The sequence below is a fragment of the Rhinopithecus bieti genome, unplaced genomic scaffold (genome assembly GCF_001698545.2).
Source record: "Rhinopithecus bieti isolate Rb0 unplaced genomic scaffold, ASM169854v2 scaffold_9690, whole genome shotgun sequence".
NCBI classification, from domain to species: domain Eukaryota; kingdom Metazoa; phylum Chordata; class Mammalia; order Primates; family Cercopithecidae; genus Rhinopithecus; species Rhinopithecus bieti.
The window spans coordinates 2,503,196-2,509,819 of NW_016806622.1; positions in this window are offsets into that span (position 1 = coordinate 2,503,196).

Genomic DNA, 6,624 nt, shown 5'->3' on the forward strand with positions numbered 1-6,624 from the left:
ACATAGGTATACACGTACCATGGTGATTTGCAAAGGATATGAACAGACACTTCTCAAAAGAAGACATTTATGCAGTCAACAAACATATGAACAAAAGCCCATCATCACAATTAAATTTATAATAGATGATCAGATAGTAATAGGTGTTATGGAGAAAAATTAAAAGATGAGCGAAAGGTACACTATTTTAGATAGGGATGTCAGGGGACGCTTTTTAGAGAAGATAACTTTTGAGAGAATTTTTAAATGAAGTAAGGAGTTGAGGCATATGAATAGATGAAGTAGACAGAACAGCAAGAGCAAAATTATGTTGCAATAAATATTTTCTGTATGTTGCCATATTATGTCCCAATGGAATTGTATCTCATCCATTTTATTTGCACTTGTTTAAAACTTTCATTTTTCTGCTAATTTATTAAGTGAAAATTCTATGTTAGGTTAGCTTTAATTGTTGTGTCACAAATGAAGATAGACATTTGTTTCATGTACTTGTTCACTGCTTATATTTCTTCTTAAAGAAACATTGTTTCCTGTCCTTTGGGAATTTACTACTGAAATCTTTTTTTTTTTTCTTATAAATTTGAACGTGATCCTTATATGTTAGAAATGCAAATAAGTCTCTCAATGTGCCATTACCATTTTAATTTTGGGTTTGCTACTTTTTATTATATAGCTTTTCTTTGTGCTTTTGTATGCATTTTAATGGATGAACTAACATCAAGAAGTGTCTGTGTTTGATTGCATTGAGATCTGAATTTTCACCCCTCCCTGTATCCACATCCTTTGCCATGTACTTTTTATTCTCTCCCACACTGACTGTGGGTCAGCCATGTGACTTATTTTGGGTGGTGACATGTCCAAAATCAATATGACAACTATAGAGGCTGGAAAATTACTTGTGCAATTGCTATGTCTCTATTGTTCTCTGTAGTTTCCAAGAGACTATGCCTGGGCTCCACTGCTGCTAGAAGGGAGACATACTGTGCAGAGCCAGGTTGTAAAGTCCTGGCCCAGGCCATCCTAGATCAGCACAGCCAGCTGACTACCAGTAATATCAGCAAAATCATGCCCTTTCCCCTGCAGATATCAGCCCATGGTACTCAGTGACAGTCAAGTAACTAGTCTCATTTCAAGAAGAGCTTAATGGCTGGGGATGGTGGCTCATGCCTGTAATCCCAGCACTTTGGGAGTTTGAGGTGGGGGGATCACCTGAGGTCAGGAGTTTAAGACCAGTCTGACCAACATCATGAAACTTCGTCTCTACTAAAAATACAAAAATTAGCTGGGTGTGGTGGCAGGCACCTGTAATCCTGGATACTTGGGAGGTTGAGACACGAGAATCACTTGAACCTGGGAGGCAAGGGTTGCAGTGAGCTGGCATCGTGCCACGGCACTCCAGCCTGGGTGACAGAGTGAGACTTTGTCTCAAAAAAAAAAAAAAAGAAGAGCTTAATTCCAGCTGTCCATGGTTTCTTAATCAAACCTGTAATGGCCCCTGGTCTTAAGAAAACTTGGTATCTAGTGCTGAGGTAAATAAAATGGATTAGAAGACTATATTAAATTTCTTGAATGGGCTATCACACTCCAAGACATAAGATTCTGCTTGAAATACTTAGTGACAGAAGTTTAAATTATTATTACTATATTATATATAATTAAAATCATATATTAAATTCTGATAGTAGATGATCAGTAGGTCTGAGAATAGGTGTTATGGATAAAAATTAAAGATGACGCGGCAAGAGTGAAACACTATTTTAGATAGGATGTCAGGAGAGCTTTTTGGAGAAGATAACTTTGATGAGAATTTTAAATGAGCTTTACTGCCTCAGACTCATGTCTAGGAGGAAGTAAAATAGATTCAGCAAATGATATTGTTTCCTCAAACTATTAGGGCTACCCATTAGTGTTCAATTAATCTTTTTTTTTTCCTTGTCAGATCCACTATATTTTAAAACTGAGAATGTTATAATCCAGCCACAAACTTGATAAATGTTTCATTTGGTGTCAGGTTTTCTAAAATTTGTTTTACTGTGACCTGGACCCTCAAAGCATAGTTTAAGTCAGATTATAAGGTTATTAATAATGAGGGTCTAAACATATTTTAAGAGGAAATAATCATACTCATCACAGTCTAAAATTTTTATGTCAAGAACAGAGCAAACAAAAAAGAACCCATCAATGAATAATTTAATAATGATGCCCTCATTACAGATGTAAGTGAAATTCTTCCTGAACTTGTGATTTGCTATTTTTAGATTCTGATGAAAAATGAGTTTAATGAAGGTCATTTGATTTGATGAAATATCCGTAGAAAAATGACTTAAGCAGAATCTAGATTCCACAATTAGGTAGTCAATGAATAAAATTTTAGTTCTACCTGTGGTAATACAGTACTAGCATTTAAATTTTCCACTTAAGGTGTAAGCTATTAATATATTATGTAAAATTCAAGAGGATTTCAAATTGATTATGAACATCTGAATAATTTGATGAACATTGTCTTAGATTGATATGAAATTTGTACTTAGGAGAAATAAGTTATTTACTTTATGAATCAGGTAACCCAGAAGATAACCTGATAACATTTATTCATGTAATCAACATCAAGTAAGCATGTGTTTTGGTGAGAGTGCCTGAAATAAGAATTGAATAGCAGGGTTAAAAGATTGGAAATTTTAGATAACAAAAATGTTATCAGATAAAATTCTAATCAGTGAAAATCTGAGTTAAATTTAGTATAGTGGTATGACTCAGTGTGCCAGTCAGAGTTCCATCAAGGAAACAGAAACCACTGTAGATATTTTAATGAAAATGGAACTTAATAAAGTGAATTAAGAGTTTATAAAATCTTTTGAAGACCTAGAGTAATTGGTTCAGGTTAATACTAGCAGCTAAGATCCAGAGGTCAGGAAGCAGCTGCGCCCATTGCCACCATCAATGCCATTACAATTGCCTGAAACCCATGAAACTGGTGACAAGATGCTCAAATGTGGATTTCATTGGCTACAGGCACCAACCTGGGTCTGACCTAGCCAGCTACTATGGCAGTGGGGAGGTGCTCCCTGTCTCACCTCCATTTTTCATATCTCCCATAAGACTACCTCATGGGTGGGCTGTATACCATATTGAACCCTTACCTGCTGGAGAGCCTCAGAAATGTATATGTTAGCCTTCTAGCCCCTTTAATACAAGGGGTTTCATAGAAGGGGGTGGAAATGGATTCTGAATCTGCATCCAGAAGACAGTCTATTTCGGAGACCCATGATAGCCTCCTGCCTGTTTTAGAGAGATGAACAAAATATCAGTAAACCTTCCTCCAAATACTCTACATCCAGCAGGCCACTTCATAAATGGTCAAAGTTTAACTTTTTTAGACACATAGTCCAAAATTAATTTTCAAATACAATTTGAAAATTGTAGTATCTGTGTTTAGTACAAAGATAAATATTATCACCTCAATTGTAAAGTCCCTGATAACATTGAATCTGGCTTTACCTAATTGTTCATTGTATTTTAAGATAAGCAGTGACTAATAATTATGATGTTGAAATAATAGCAATCCAGTGTTGACTGAGCATTAGCCACGTTTCAGGTATTTCATCGGCATTACTTGTTTCATCTTCACAACTACCCAATGAAGTTGCACTATTATTAGCTCCATTTTGCTCATGAGCAAATGGAGAATCAAATTAATTGACTTGGCCAATGTCATACAACTCACCCAAGCTTACTATCCTTTATTCTCCATTGTAGTAAATGATGCCATCATCCACCAAATTGATCAAGTCAAGAAATTCAGCCATCATCCATACTCTTCTTTCTTACCCCTACATCAAACCTATCAGCAAGTCTTGTTGACTATATTACCAAAATATGTTTAAAATACACTTCCTCTCTCTATCATTTCTTATATCACTTTGGTCCAACCTGCCATTATCTCTCGAATACCACACTTGTTCCTGACTGGTCACTTGTCCCTACTCCTGACTCTACAATCCATTCTCCATTCTGCAATAAGTTTGATTTTTTCTGGTTAAAACCAGTCAATGGTTTCTCACTGGACCTAGAAAAATATCCAAACTTCTTACAAAACGTTGCTGTTACTCACCATTCTAAACTCATTTCATCTCTGTCATCCTAATTCACTACATTCCAGTCACATTGGTTGTAGTGGTTTGCTAGGGCTGCCATAACAATAACAGAGTCATGCAAACTGGATGCCTTCAACAACAGAAGTTAATTTTCTCACAGTTCTGAAGACTAGAAATCGGATACCAAGATGTCAGCAGTGTTAGTTTCCTCTGAGGGTCTTGAGGAAAAGATCTGTTTGAGACCTTTCTTCTTGGCTTGTAGACGGCCATGATCTGCCTGTGTTTTCACATCACCTTTTCTCGGTATGTGCCCATGTCCAAATTTCCTTTTCTTATAAAAACACCAGTCATGTTATGTTAGGACGCACCTGAATAATGCCGCGTTGACTTACATCCCTCTTTAAAGGCCATATCTCCAAATATGGCCACATTCTGAGGTACTATGGGTTAGGATGTCAACATGAATTTTTTGGGAGACACAATTCAGACCATAAAATTGATTTTTCAGTTTGCAGAAAATGTTCATCTCATTTCCCACCTTGTGGCCTTTGCACTAGCTGTATCCTCTAACTTTCCTCCAACTTTAATGCTATTCTCACTTCTCATGGTTGCTGGTATCTCAGATAGATGTCTCTTCTTCTTCTTCTTTTTTTTAGATGGAGCCTCACTCTGTCATCCAGACTGGAGTGCAGTAGAGTGATCTCAGCTCACTGCAACCTCCGCCTCCCGGGTTCAAGCAATTATCTGCCTCAGCCTCCTGAGTAGCTGGGTTACAGGTGCCCACCATCACACCCAGCTAACTTTTGTATTTTTAGTAGAGATGGGGTTTCACCATCTTGGCCAGCCTGGTCTTGAGCTCCTGACCTTGTGATCTACCCAGCTCTGCCTCCCAAAATGCTGGGATTACAGGTGCGCATCACATGCCTGGCTAATTTTTGCATTTTTGTGGAGACAGCCTTGGCCAATGTTGGCCAGGCTCCTGACCTCAAGTGATCTGCCTGCCTCATCCTCCCAAAGTGCTAGGATTATAAGCATGAGCCACTGTACCCAGTCAGATGTTTCTTCTTAAAGAGATCTTCCCTGGTCACCTAAACCGAAGTAGCCACTGAATTACTTTCTTTCTCATCAATAAATTTTACATTTTTGAACAGCACTTATCATTTTCTGATATTTTCTATTTGTTCCTTTGTATGTTGCTTATTATCTATTCTTCCTGAACCTTGCTAGAATGTAAGCTATGTGAGGGCAGATATACTGACTGTCTTGTTCACTGTTTTTTTTTTTTTTTTCTCCCAGCACCTAAAACAGTGCCTGACCTGGCACAGTGGAAGAAAAATGAGATAATTAACGACACAGAGAGAGGAGGAGATGGAGGGAGGGTGGGAGGGAAGAGAGATTCAAATCTAGATCTACCTCCTACATTTTCACCAGTGGGCTCCTGCCCAAAAAAAATTAAAAATGTGCTCCAAGTATTAAATAGAACTTAAAGTGCCACTTTATCAGGGATGTAATCAGTGATTTAGAATTCAGAAGGTAAAATTTGATTTTCTAGAGTTTTCATGGTATCATTGCTACTAGTGTTAGATTTCATGATGAGTCTTCATAATTTTGAGAAGGACCCCAACTTGGTAAATATAATGCAACCTGCCAAGTTCAAGAAAGTCATACAAAGAGCTTATTATTTGAGCCATTTATTTTAGGGTTGGTTTGTGTGATGGCTAATATTGGGTGTCAACTCGATTGGATTGAAGGATGCAAAGTATTGATCCTGGGTGTGTCTGTGAGGGTGTTGCCAAAGGAGATTAACATTTGAGTCAGTGGACTGGGAAAGGCAGACCTACCCTCAATCTGGGTGGGCACAATCTAGTCAGCCGCCAGCACGGCCAGAATAAAAGCAGGCAGAAAAACATGGAAAGATTAGACTGGTTTAGTCTTCTGGCCCTCATCTTTTCATATGCTCTATGCTACCTGCCCTCAAACATCGGACTCCAAGTTCTTGAGCTCTGAGACTTGGGCTGACTTCCTTGCTCCTCAGCTTGCAGATGGCCTAATGTGGGACCTTCACCTTGTGATCTTGTGAGTCAACACTCCTTAATAAACTCCTCTTTACATATACATCTATTCTGTTAGTTCTGTCCCTCTAGAGAACCCTGACTAATACAGTTTGTTTGTGTTTTCAGAGACAGAGTGTTGCTCTGTCACTCAGGTTGGAGTGCAGTGGCACAATCATAGCTCACTGTGGCCTCAAACTCCTGGGCTCAAGGGATCTTCCAGCCTCAGCCTCTCAAGTAGCTGAAACTACAGGCATTTGCCATCACACCTGGCTAATTTTTTAAAAAAGATTGTAGAGATAGGGTCTAGCTATGATGGCCAGACTGGTCTTGAACTCCTGGCCTCAAGCAATTCTCCTGCCTCAGTCTCATAAAGTGCTGGGATTATATGCATAAGCCACCACCCGTGGCCTAAAGCCATTTATTTTTTGTTTCTTCTTTTTCCTTCCTTCCTTCCTTCCTTCCTTCCTTCCTTCCTT